Raw genomic sequence first — 12,215 nt, forward strand, 5'->3', positions numbered from 1 at the left:
AATATACATGTTTCGGTGTTATTCCCTCAAATCAACCCACCCTTGCCTTCTCCCACATAGTCCAAAAGTCTGTTCTTTATACTTGTGTCTCTTTTGCTGCCTTGCATATAGGATATCGTTACCGTCTTTATAAATTCCTTATATATGTGTTAATACACTGTATTGGTGTTTCTCTTTCTGATTTATTTCACCCTGTATAATAGGCTCCAGTTTCATCCACCTCAGATGTGTTAGAACTGACTCAAATGTGTTCCTTTTTATAGCTGAGTAATATTCCATTGTGGATATGTACCACAACTTCCTTATCTATTCATCTGCTGATGGATATCTAGGTTGCTTCCATGTCCTAGCTATTGTAAACAGTGCTGCAATGAACGGTGGGGTACATATCTCTTTCAATTCTGGTTTCCTTGGTGTATATGCCCAGCAGTGGGATTGCTGGGTCGTATGTATGCTTATTCTTTTGATTAACTTTACCTGGCATGATCTTTCTGTGGCTTTCTCATTTATTCTGACTCAGCAGTTCTCATACTTTTGGTTTCAAGAGTCCTTTACACTGTTAAAATTTTCTGATGACTTCAAAGAGTTTGTATGTATGTCATTATATTTTAATATTTATTATAAGTTAAGATTGAGTATTTTAAGAAATGATTATTTCAATAATAAAGTCAGTACATGTTAATGTAAATGGCATTAAAAATAACTATTTTTCAAAACAAAAATTATAGTGGAACTGTGGCAGTCTCTTTAATATCTGACTTCATAGAATGGTACTGAAATCTCAGATCTGCTTCTTTATTCTCTTGTGATATGTTGATTTGGTTGAAGTGAGTAAACAAAATCTAACCTTATATAGATACAGCTGCAAAAAGAGGAGTATTTAATGGTCTTTTGAGATAACTGTGAATATTTTTCTTTGATCTTACACCAAAACTTAACAAGTGGTAGCGAAACCCTGTAGCTCAGATTGGGACTTGAACCAACAGTTTTTTAATTAGAATCACTCACCTGATGTCTGGACTTCTTGAAGGTCAGATTCTTTGTGTCTGTTGTTCAGTTGCTCAGTCCTGTCTGATTCTTTGTGACCCCATGACTGCAGCACCCCTGGCTTCCCTGTTCATCATTATCTCCCAGAGTTGTGTGTCTTAGCGCAAAAGGAATTATGTGAGAGGCAAACTGATAAGCAAGAAATAGATTTATTAATTTGGATGCTTGTGCAAGCAGGCGAGGGGGCTCTGGCCCGAGGATTAACCGGGATACATTTTTGTAATCAAAGGAAAGTGGAGAAGGGGGAAAGATCATCTTCCTTATTCTTGAGTAGATGTCAGGCTTATACCACTAGCTCCTCCTTTGTATCCTGCAGGAAAGTGTTTGACCCTATGACTGTCAAAGTACTTGTTCAAATCAGTAGAAAGGTGGTAACATGCTTCTTGCACCTAATTCCTGGGGCCTATCACGTGCTTTTATTTATGGATTCACAGTTAAGCAAGCCTGCTTTGTTCCATGAGCTTTGATAGCTTTTCGGAGCAGTCATTAACTTACAGTGGTCTCCCAAAGTTCCCTAAGTTTCCCTCACTATCTATAATCCTCTACTGAGACTTCTACAACTACCTGTGTTAACTATCCTATTCTTTCTCTATTAGTAGTTTCTTAAAGTTTAATTGCAATGTAGAATCTGAAATCATGTCAGTGAAACTTTTATACTCTTACTTTAAAATCTCTTGGTCTATCTTGCACTTTAAATGAATCTTTTACAAACACAGGCTTTTGTTCCATAATGCATTGGCCACGTGGAAAGTACTGATTCACTGAGGTATGCTTGACTTCCAAATCGTTATATACTCATATGATGATACTGAGCAGGGCCCTGTAGGGCTTCTAGGCAAAAGCCCTTTTGTGTCCCCCATTTCTTTGATTATAGGAAACAGCCTTCCTTCAGCCTCCATGACCTACCCTGAGTTCCAGTGGGCAGATTCAAGCAGTGTTAATTAGGAAAAGGAGGAATGTGAGACCAGGGAGAAAGAAATGGTCAAGAGCAGCCGTGGGGCAAGTTCCTGTTTCCCCATCAGTGGATACACACAGCAATATCTTTGAGATGTTTTACAGATACTGAAACCCCCTCCAGTGGGAGAAGTTAACGATAAATGGTTCTATGCCTCCCACAGCATGTAGACTACCATCCATTTGGACCTGAAGTTTGATGATGTGGATTCCTATTTACCTCAACACCTACCCGTGATGAGAATGTGCAGGGAGCTGATCACTCCCTCTTTGAACAGTTGCTGTAAAACTTCTCACTATCTTGGCATTAGCCCACTGTGACCTCCATTGCCCAGCAAAGTAATAAAGCTATCCTTTTTTACCTTACCCAAAACTCTGTCTCTGAGATTTTATTCAGCTCCAGTGTCCAGAGAAGCTGAGCTTTCAGTATCAACGTGCTGCACTCCATGGGGTCAAAAACAGACATGACTGAGTGACTGAACTGAGCTATACAATATCAACAAATCACCAGCAATCTCCTCAGGAAAATCGTACAATATTGCAAAACTGTCCAACTGAGAGTTTAAAATTTTCCAGGATTTTGTTTTTGCTTTGAAAGTTCTTATTGTTTCCTTGGCAACAAATGTCAGCGTGTTAATCTGTCAGTCATGTCTGACTCTTTGCAACCCCATGGACTGTAGCCTGCCAGGCTCCTCTGTCCTTGGAATTCAACATTAACAAATACCATCTAGTACTTTGCTTGAAATGACAGTCAATTTGATTAATTTTGAGAAGTTGTGTGGTGTATTCACACAATTTTACTAATTTTTAGTACCTCATCAAGGGCATTATTAAGTGAACCTACTGTTATTTTTTACTCTGTGATGGTGAAAAATTTGACTATAGTGTTGACCCTCTAGAAATGCCTATATTATAATCCCTGCTGCTGCTGCTGCTAAGTCGCTTCAGTCGTGTCCGACCCTGTGCGACCCCATAGACAGCAGCCCACCAGGCTTTCCCGTCCCTGGGATTCTCCAGGCAAGAACACTGGAGTGGGTTGCCATTTCCTTCTCCAATGCATGAAAGTAAAAAGTGAAAGTGAAGTCGCTCAGTCATGTCTGACTCTTAGCTACCCCATGGACTGCAGCCCACCAGGCTCCTCCGTCCATGGATTTTCCAGGCAAGAGTACTAGAGTGGGGTGCCATTGCCTTCTCCGATTATAATCCCTAGAACCTGTGAATAGCAGAGGGGACTTTAAGTTGCTGATCAGTTTACTTTAAAATAGCAAGATTATCAAATCAGTAGCAAATGGGTACAGTGTAATCGCAACTGTTCTCAAAAGTGAAAGAACAGCAAAAGTGAAAGTCCTAGTCGCTTCAGTCGTGTCTGACTCTTTGCAACCCATGGACTGTAGCCCACCAGACTCCTCTGTCCATAGGATTCTCCAGGCAAGAATACTGGAGTGGGTGACCATTCCCTTCTCTAGGGAATCCTCCCAATCCAGGGGTTGAACCTGGGTCTCTTGCATTGCAGGCGAATTCTTTACTGTCTGAGCAACCAGGGAAGCCCTAAAAGAAGGAGGTGAAGAGTGATTCCAAGTGATGAAATATGAAATGTACTCACATATCTACTAGAAAATGGGGAAAGTGGGCCACCAGCCGAGGAATGAGAGCAGCCTTTAGAAGCTAACAAAATGCAAGGAAACGGGAGTCTTCAGAGCCCCAAGAAAGGAATGCAGCTTTGCTGACCATATGGTTTTAGTCTAGTGATACACTCAAATGGTCTTTAACCTGGAAAAGTTATAAGAAAGTAACTTTGTGTGGTTTTAAAACAATAAATTTGTGACAACTTACTACAGTAGCAACAGAAAATGAGTACAACTAATACAACTTGGGGATTATAATTTGTGTTTAGGCATGCTTGCTTTTGCATTTAGTACAAATGTCAACATAGTGAAATGGTTTATAATGTCTTATTACTATGAAAATAGATTTTGTCTTGTAAACCCTCTGGAAGAATATTGGGCCCCACCAGGGATCTGTATACCATGCTTCAGTTCAGTTCAGTTGAGTCGCTTAGTCGTGTCCAACTCTGCAACCCCATGAATCGCAGCACACCAGGCCTCCCTGTCCATCACCAACTCCCGGAGTTCACTCAGACTCACGTCCATCGAGTCAGTGATGCCATCCAGCCATCTCATCCTCTGTCGTCCCCTTCTCCTCCTGCCCTCAATCCCTCCCAGCATCAGAGTCTTTTCCAATGAGTCAACTCTTTGCATGAGGTGGCCAAGCTACTGGAGTTTCAGCTTTATCATCATTCCTTCCACAGAACACCCAGGGCTGATCTCCTTCAGAATGGACTGGTTTGGATCTCCTTGCAGTCCAAGGGACTCTCAAGAGTCTTCTCCAACACCACTGTTTAAAAGCATCAATGCTTAGTAATCTCTTATTTAACTTTTTCTCTTGTACTTTCTGTGTATCAACTGCTGTGCTAGGTACTTTGTTGTTGCTTAGTTGCTCAGTTGTGTCCAACTCTGCAACCCAGTGGACTGTAACCCACCATGCTACCTCTGTCCATGGGATTCTCCAGGCATTGAAGACTGGAGTGGGTTGCCATTTCCTCCTCCGAAGGATCTTCCTGACCTAGAGATTGAACCTGTGTCTCCTTCGTCTCCTGCATGGCAGGCGGATTCTTTATTGCTGAGACACTTGGGAAGCCCAGGCTCGGTGCTAGGATGCAAAAATAAAGAAAGCACAGTCTCTGTCTTGAGAAGATTCTAGTTGAGTGGTTGAGTTGTTGTTTAGTCTAAGTCATGTCCAACTCCTTTGCAACCCATGGATTGTTGCCCTCCAGACTTCTCTGTCTGTGGGATTTACCAGGCAAGAATACTGGAGCAGGTTGCCATTTCCTTCTCCAGGGGATCTTCCTAACACAGGGATCAAATCTGCATCGCCTGCATTGGCAGGCAAATTCTTTACCACTGTGCCACCAGGGAAGCCCCCAGTGGTTGCGAGAGGTAAAGAAATCAATGACTGCAGATAGCACAGAATGACAGCTGCCCTATAACTGATATACTCAAGTGAGGAAAAGAGACCTAATTCTAGTCTTCAGATGCTTCTGTCTAGTGAGAGAGATCACAAAAGTAATTCCAAAATGCAAGGGAAAAATACCCCATTGAGAAGGGTGGAGGAGGGACCTTTACAATATCATTGGCAGTATATGATGGTTTCAGTTTTTCCACGTTCTCTCCAATTCATGTTAACTGTCTGTCTTGATTTTAGCTGTTCTACTGAGCTATGAAGTGTTACCTCTTGTGGTCCCAATTTATGTTTATCTAATAATTAATGATGCTTCAGTTCAGTTCAGTTCAGTTGCTCAGTTGTGTCCGACTCTTTGCGACCCCATGAATCGCAGCACGCCAGGCCTCCCTGTCCATCACCATCTCCTGGAGTTCACTCAGACTCACGTCCATCGAGTCAGTGATGCCATCCAGCCATCTCATCCTCGGTCGTCCCCTTCTCCTCCTGCCCCAAATCCCTCCCAGCATCAGAGTCTTTTCCAATGAGTCAACTCTTCACATGAGGTGGCCAAAGTACTGGAGTTTCAGCTTTAGCATCATTCCTTCCAAAGAAATCCCAGCGCTGATCTCCTTCAGAATGGACTGGTTGGATCTCCTTGCAGTCCAAGGGACTCTCAAGAGTCTTCTCCAACACCACAGTTCAAAAGCATCAATTCTTTGGCGCTCAGCCTTCTTCACAGTCCAACTCTCACATCCATACATGACTGCTGGAAAAACCATAGCCTTGACTAGACAGACCTTAGTCGGCAAAGTAATGTCTCTGCTTTTGAATATACTATCTAGGTTGGTCATAACTTTTCTTCCAAGGAGTAAGCGTCTTTTCATTTCATGGCTGCAGTCACAATCTGCAGTGATTTTGGAGCCCCCCAAAATAAAGTCTGACACTGTTTCCACTGTTTCCCCATCTATCTCCCATGAAGTGATGGGACCAGATGCCATGATCTTCGTTTTCTGAATGTTGAGCTTTAAGCCAACTTTTTCACTCTCCTCTTTCACTTTCATCAAGAGGCTTTTTAGCTCCTCTTCACTTTCTGCCATAAGGGTGGTGTCATCTGCATATCTGAGGTTATTGATATTTCTCCCGGCAATCTTGATTCCAGCTTGTGTTTCTTCCAGTCCAGCGTTTCTCATGATGTACTCTGCATATAAGTTAAATAAGCAGGGTGACAATATACAGCCTTGACATACTCCTTTTCTATTTGGAACCAGTCTGTTGTTCCATGTCCAGTTCTAACTGTTGCTTCCTGACCTGCATACAGATTTCTCAAGAGGCAGGTCAGGTGGTCTGGTATTCCCATCTCTCTCAGAATTTTCCACAGTTTATTGTGACCCACACAGTCAAAGGCTTTGGCATAGTCAATAAAGCAGAAATAGATTTTTTTCTGGAACTCTCTTGCTTTTTCCATGATCCAGTGGATGTTGTCAATTTGATCTCTGGTTCCTCTGCCTTTTCTAAAACCAGCTTGAACATCAGGGAGTTCATGGTTCATGTATTGCTGAAGCCTGGCTTGGAAAATTTTGAGAATTACTTTACTAGTGTGTGAGATGATTGCAATTGTGCTGTAGTTTGAGCATTCTTTGGCATTGCCTTTCTTTGGGATTGGAATGAAAACTGACCTTTTCCAGTCCTGTGGCCAGTGCTGAGTCTTCCAAATTTGTTGGCATATGAGTGCAGCACTTTCACAGCATCATCTTTCAGGATTTGAAATAGTTGAACTGGAATTCCATCACCTCCACTAGCTTTGTTCGTAGTGATGCTTTCTATTAGTGATGCTTTCTAAGGCCCACTTGACTTCACATTCCAAGATTTCTGGCTCTAGATTAGTGATCACATCATCATGATTATCTGGGTCGCGCTCAGCATCATTTTTTGTACTTACTGGACATATGTCTATCTCTTTTGGACATGGCTATTCAAATCCTTTGTCATTTTTGAAGTGAAATGCTTGTCATTTTATTCTTAAGCTATAGTAGTTCTTTATAGATTATGGGACACTAATCTCTTTATCAGATATTTGATTTGCTAATATTTTCTCCCACTCTGTAGGTTGTCTTTTCACTTTATTGATCTTGTCATTTGAAGCACAGATATTTTTGATTTTATACCCATGATTTCCTCTAAAAATTGTACAGGTGTTTAGGTCTTTGATTTTGAGTTAATTTTTGTATATCTTTTGATGAATTTGACTTCACTCTTTTACATGCTGGTATTCAGTTGTCTCAGCAACTTTTCTTGAAAAGACTAATCTTTTTCTATTGAATTTTCTTGAAATCCTCGTCAAAAATCAATTGAACATTCTATGGATTTATTTTTGGACTCTTGGTTCTATTCCATTGATTACATCTCTCTTTATGCTTATCCTATCACACAGTCTTGATTACTGTAGCTCTTTAGTAAGTTTAGAAAGTCAGAAACGTGAGCTCTCTAACAATATTCTTCTTGTTAAAGATTTTTTGGCTGTCCCTTGTATATCCAGCATGAATTTTATGATCCGTTTGTTAGTATCTGCAAAATAGACACCTGGCATTTTGATAGAGATTGTACTGAATCTGTGGAGTAATTTGGGAAGTATTGCCAGTTTAATAATATTAAAATTTTCAATCTATAAACGATGGACCTTTCATGTATTTAAATCTAATCCAGTCTCTTCCAGTGATGTTTTGCATTTTTCAGTGGATAGGTCTTGCACTTCTTTAGTTAACTGTTTTCCTAATGTTTTTTTCCTATTTGATGTCATTGTAAGTGGAATTTGTTTCCTAATTTTAAAATTGTTAAGTGCTAGCCTATAAAAATATAATTTGTTTCTGTTTGTTAATCTTGTGCAACCTTTGTTGAATACCTTTATTAGCTCCAGTAGTTTGGGGGTTTTCTTTAAAGGTTTTCTTTTATTTTATTTTTGGCTGTACTGAGTTTTCGTTGCTGTGTGAGGGCTTTCTGTAGCTGCACCAAGCAGGGACTGTTCTCCGGTTGCAGAGCATGGGCTGCTCCTTGTGGTGGCTCTCTTGTTGCAGAGCACCAGCTCTGGTGCACGTGGGCTTCATTAGTTGTAGCCGACAGGCTTAGTTGTACCAAGGCGTGCGGAATCTTCTTGGACCAGGTTTTGAATCCATGTCCCCTGCATGGACAGGTGGATTCTTAACCACTGGACCGTCAGGGAAGTACCTTTGGTTCGTTTTAGAATTTCTTACAATTTCCTACATACAAGATCATGTCATCTATAAGTAGAGATAGTTCTCCTTCTTTCCAGTCTGGATGCCTTTTATTTACTTTTCTTGCCTAATAATACTGGTTAGAACCTCTAGCCCAATCAGTGTTAAATAGAAGTGGTAAAAAATGGGCACACTTGTCTTATTGCTGATCTTCAGGGAAGAGCTTTCAGTTTTTCCCCATTAAGTACAAAGTCAGCTGTGGTGTTTTTGTTGATGTCTTTTATCAAGTTCATGAAATTCCCTTCTACTCTTAATTTGTTGAATGTTTTTATCATCAAAGAGTGTTGGATTTTTTCTTTCTATTTTAAATTTTTATTTTTACTTTATTTTGTTTTACAATACTGTATTGGTTTTGCCATACATTGACATGAATCCACCACGGGTGTACATGAGTTCCCAATCCTGAATCCCCCCGAGTGTTGGATTTTAACACATTCTTCTCTGTATCTATTTTAGGTCATAATGTAGTTTTTGTCCTATGTTCTGTTAATGAGGTATATTACATTGGTTCTTTTCCAGTGTGTTAATTCAGCCTTACGTTCTTGGGATAAATGCCACTTCAGTTCAATTATGTTCATTTGCTCAGTCGTGTCTGACTCTTACTGACCTCATGGACTTCAGTATGCCAGAATTCCCTGTTCATCACCAACTCCCGGAGCTTACTCAAACTCATGTCCATTGAGTTGGTGATGCCATCCAACCATCTCATCCTCTTGTCGTCCCCATCTCCTCCGGCCTTCAATCTTTCCCAGCATCAGAGTCTTTTCAATGAGTCAGTTCTTCTCATCAGATGGCCAAAGTATTGGAGTTTCAGCATCAGTCCTTTCAAAGAATATTCAGGACTGATTTCCTTTAGGATGGACTGGTTGGAACTCCTTGCAGTCCAAGGGACTCTCAAGACTCTTCGCCAACACCACAGTTCAAAAGCATCAATTCTTTGGCGCACAGCTTTCTTTATAGTTCAACTTTTGCAACCATACATGACTACTGGAAAAACTATAACTTTAACTGGATGGAATTTTGTTGGCAAAGTAATGTCTCTGCTTTTCAATATGCTGTCTAGGTTGATCGTAACTTTTCTTCCAAGGAGCAAGCATCTTTTAATTTCATGGCTGCAGTCACCATCTGCAGTGATTTTGGAGCCCCCCAAAGTAAAGTGTGTCACTGTTTCCATTGTTTCCACATCTATTTGCTATGAAGTGATGACTGGATGCCATGATCTTCGTTTTCTGAGTGTTGAGTTTTAAGCCAACGTTTTCACTCTCCTCTTTTGAAACTTTCATCAAGAGGCTCTTTAGTTCTACATTTTCTACCATAAGGGTGGTGCCATCTACGTATCTCAGGTTATTGATATTTCTCCCAGCAATTTTGATTCCAGCTTGTGCTTCATCCAGTCCAGCATTTCTCATGATGTACTCTGCATATAAGTTAAATAAGCAGGGTGACAATGTATAGCCTTGATGTACTGCTTTCCTGATTTGGAACCAGTCTGTCATTCCATGTATAGTTCTAACTTTGCTTCTTGACCTGAATACAGATTTCTCAGGAGGCAGGGCGGGTGGCCTGGTATTCCCATCTCTTGAAGAATTTCCCACAGTTTGTTATGATCCACACAGTCAAAGCCTTTGACATCGTCATTAAAGCAGAAGTAGATGTTTTTTTGGAACTCTCTTGCTTTTTTGATGATCCAATGGATGTTGGCAGTTTGAGCTCTGGTTCCTCTGCCTTTTCTAAAACCAACTTGAACATCTGGAAGTTCACTGTTCATGTACTTTTGAAGCCTGGTGTGGAGAATTTTGAGCATAACTTTGCTAGATGAGTGCAATTGTGCGGTAGTTTGAACATTCTTTGGCATTGCCTTTCTTTGGGATTAGAGTGAAAACTGACCTTTTCCAGTCCTGAGGCCACTGCTGAGTTTTCCAAATTTGCTGGCATATTGAGTGCAGCACTTTCACAGCATCATCTTTCAGGATTTGAGATAGCTCAACTGAAATTCCATCACCTCCACTAGCTTTGTTCGTAGTGATGCTTTCTAAGGCCCACTTGACTTCACATTCCAGGATGTCTGGCTCTAGGTGAGTGATCACACCATCATGATTATCTTGGTCTTGAAGATCTTTTTTGTACAGTTCTTCTGTATATTCTTGCCACCTTTTCTTAATATCTTCTGCTTCTGTTAGGTCCATACCATTTCTCTCAAGCCCATCTTTGCATGAAATGTTCCCTTGGTATCTCTAATTTTCTTGAAGAGATCTCTAGTCTTTCCCATTCTGTTGTTTTCCTCTATTTCTTTGCATTGATCGCTGAAGAAGGCTTTCTTATCTCTTCTTGCTATTCTTTGAAACTCTGCATTCAGATGCTTATATCTTTCCTTTTCTCCTTTGCTTTTCGGTTCTCTTCTTTTCACAACTATTTGTAAGGCCTCCTCAGACAGCCATTTTGCTTTTTTGTATTTCTTTTCATGGGGATGGTCTTGATCTCTATCTCCTGTACAATGTCACGAATCTCATTCCATAGTTCATCAGTCACTCTATCTATTAGATCTATTCCCTTAAATCTATTTCTTACTTCCACTATATAATCATAAGGGATTTGATTTGGTCATACCTGAATGGTCTAGTGGTTTTCCCTACTTTCTTCAATTTAAGTCTGAATATGGCAATAAGGAGTTCATGATCTGAGCCACAGTCAGCTCCTGGTCTTGTTTTTGCTGACTGTATAGAGCTTCTCCATCTTTGGCTGCAATGAATATAATCACTCTGATTTTGGTGTTGACCATCTGGTGATGTCCATGTGTAGAGTCTTCTCTTGTGTTGTTGGAAGAGGATGTTTGCTATGACCAGTGCGTTCTCGTGGCAAAACTCTATTAGCCTTTGCCCTGCTTCATTCCGTATTCCAAGGCCAAATTTGCCTGTTACTCGAGGTGTTTCTTGACTTCCTAGTTTTGCATTCCAGTCCCCTATAATGAAAAGGACATCTTTTTTGGTTGTTAGTGCTAAAAGGTCTTGTAGGTCTTCATAGAACCGTTCACCGTCAGCTTCTTCAGCATTTCTGGTTGGGGCATAGACTTGGATTACTGTGATATTGAATGGTTTGCCTTGGAAATGAGCAGAGGTCATTCTGTCGTTTTTGAGATTGCATCCAAGTACTGCATTTCAGACTCTTTTGTTGACCGTGATGGCTACTCCATTCCTTATGTGGGATTCCTGCCCACAGTAGTAGATATAATGGTCATCTGAGTTAAATTCACCCATTCCAGTCCATTTTAGTTCGCTGATTCCTAGAATGTCGATGTTCACCCTTGCCATCTCCTGTTTGACCACTTCAAATTTGCCTTGATTCATGGACCTAACATTCCAGGTTCCTATGCAATACCTTGCTTCTATCACCAGTCACATCGACAACTGGGTATTGTTTTTGCTTTGGCTCCATCCCTTCATTATTTCTGGAGTTATTTCTCCAGTGATCTCCAGTAGCATATTGGGCACCTACTGACCTGGGGAGTTCCTCTTTCAGTATCCTATCATTTTGCCTTTTCATACAGTTCATGGGGTTCTCAAGGCAAGAATACTGAAGTGGTTTACCAGTGGACCACATTCTGTCAGACCTCTCCACCATGACCTGCCAGTCTTGGGTGGCTGCACATGGCATGGCTTAGTTTCATTGCGTTAGACAAGGCTGTGGTCCTTGTGGTTAGACTGGCTAGTTTTCTGTGATTATGGTTTCAGTGTGTCTGTCTTCTGATGCCCTCTCGCAACACCTACTGTCCTATTTGGGTTTCTCTTACCTCGGATATGGGGTATCTCTTCACGGCTGCTCCAGCAAAGTGTAGCCACTGCTTCTTTCTTTGGACCAGGGGTATCTTCTCATGGCCGCCCCTCCTGACCTTGAACGCGGAGTAGCTCCTCTCGGGCCTCCTGCACCCGCGCAGCCACTGCTCCTTTG

The sequence above is a fragment of the Capra hircus genome, chromosome 7 (genome assembly GCF_001704415.2).
Source record: "Capra hircus breed San Clemente chromosome 7, ASM170441v1, whole genome shotgun sequence".
NCBI lineage: Eukaryota > Metazoa > Chordata > Mammalia > Artiodactyla > Bovidae > Capra > Capra hircus.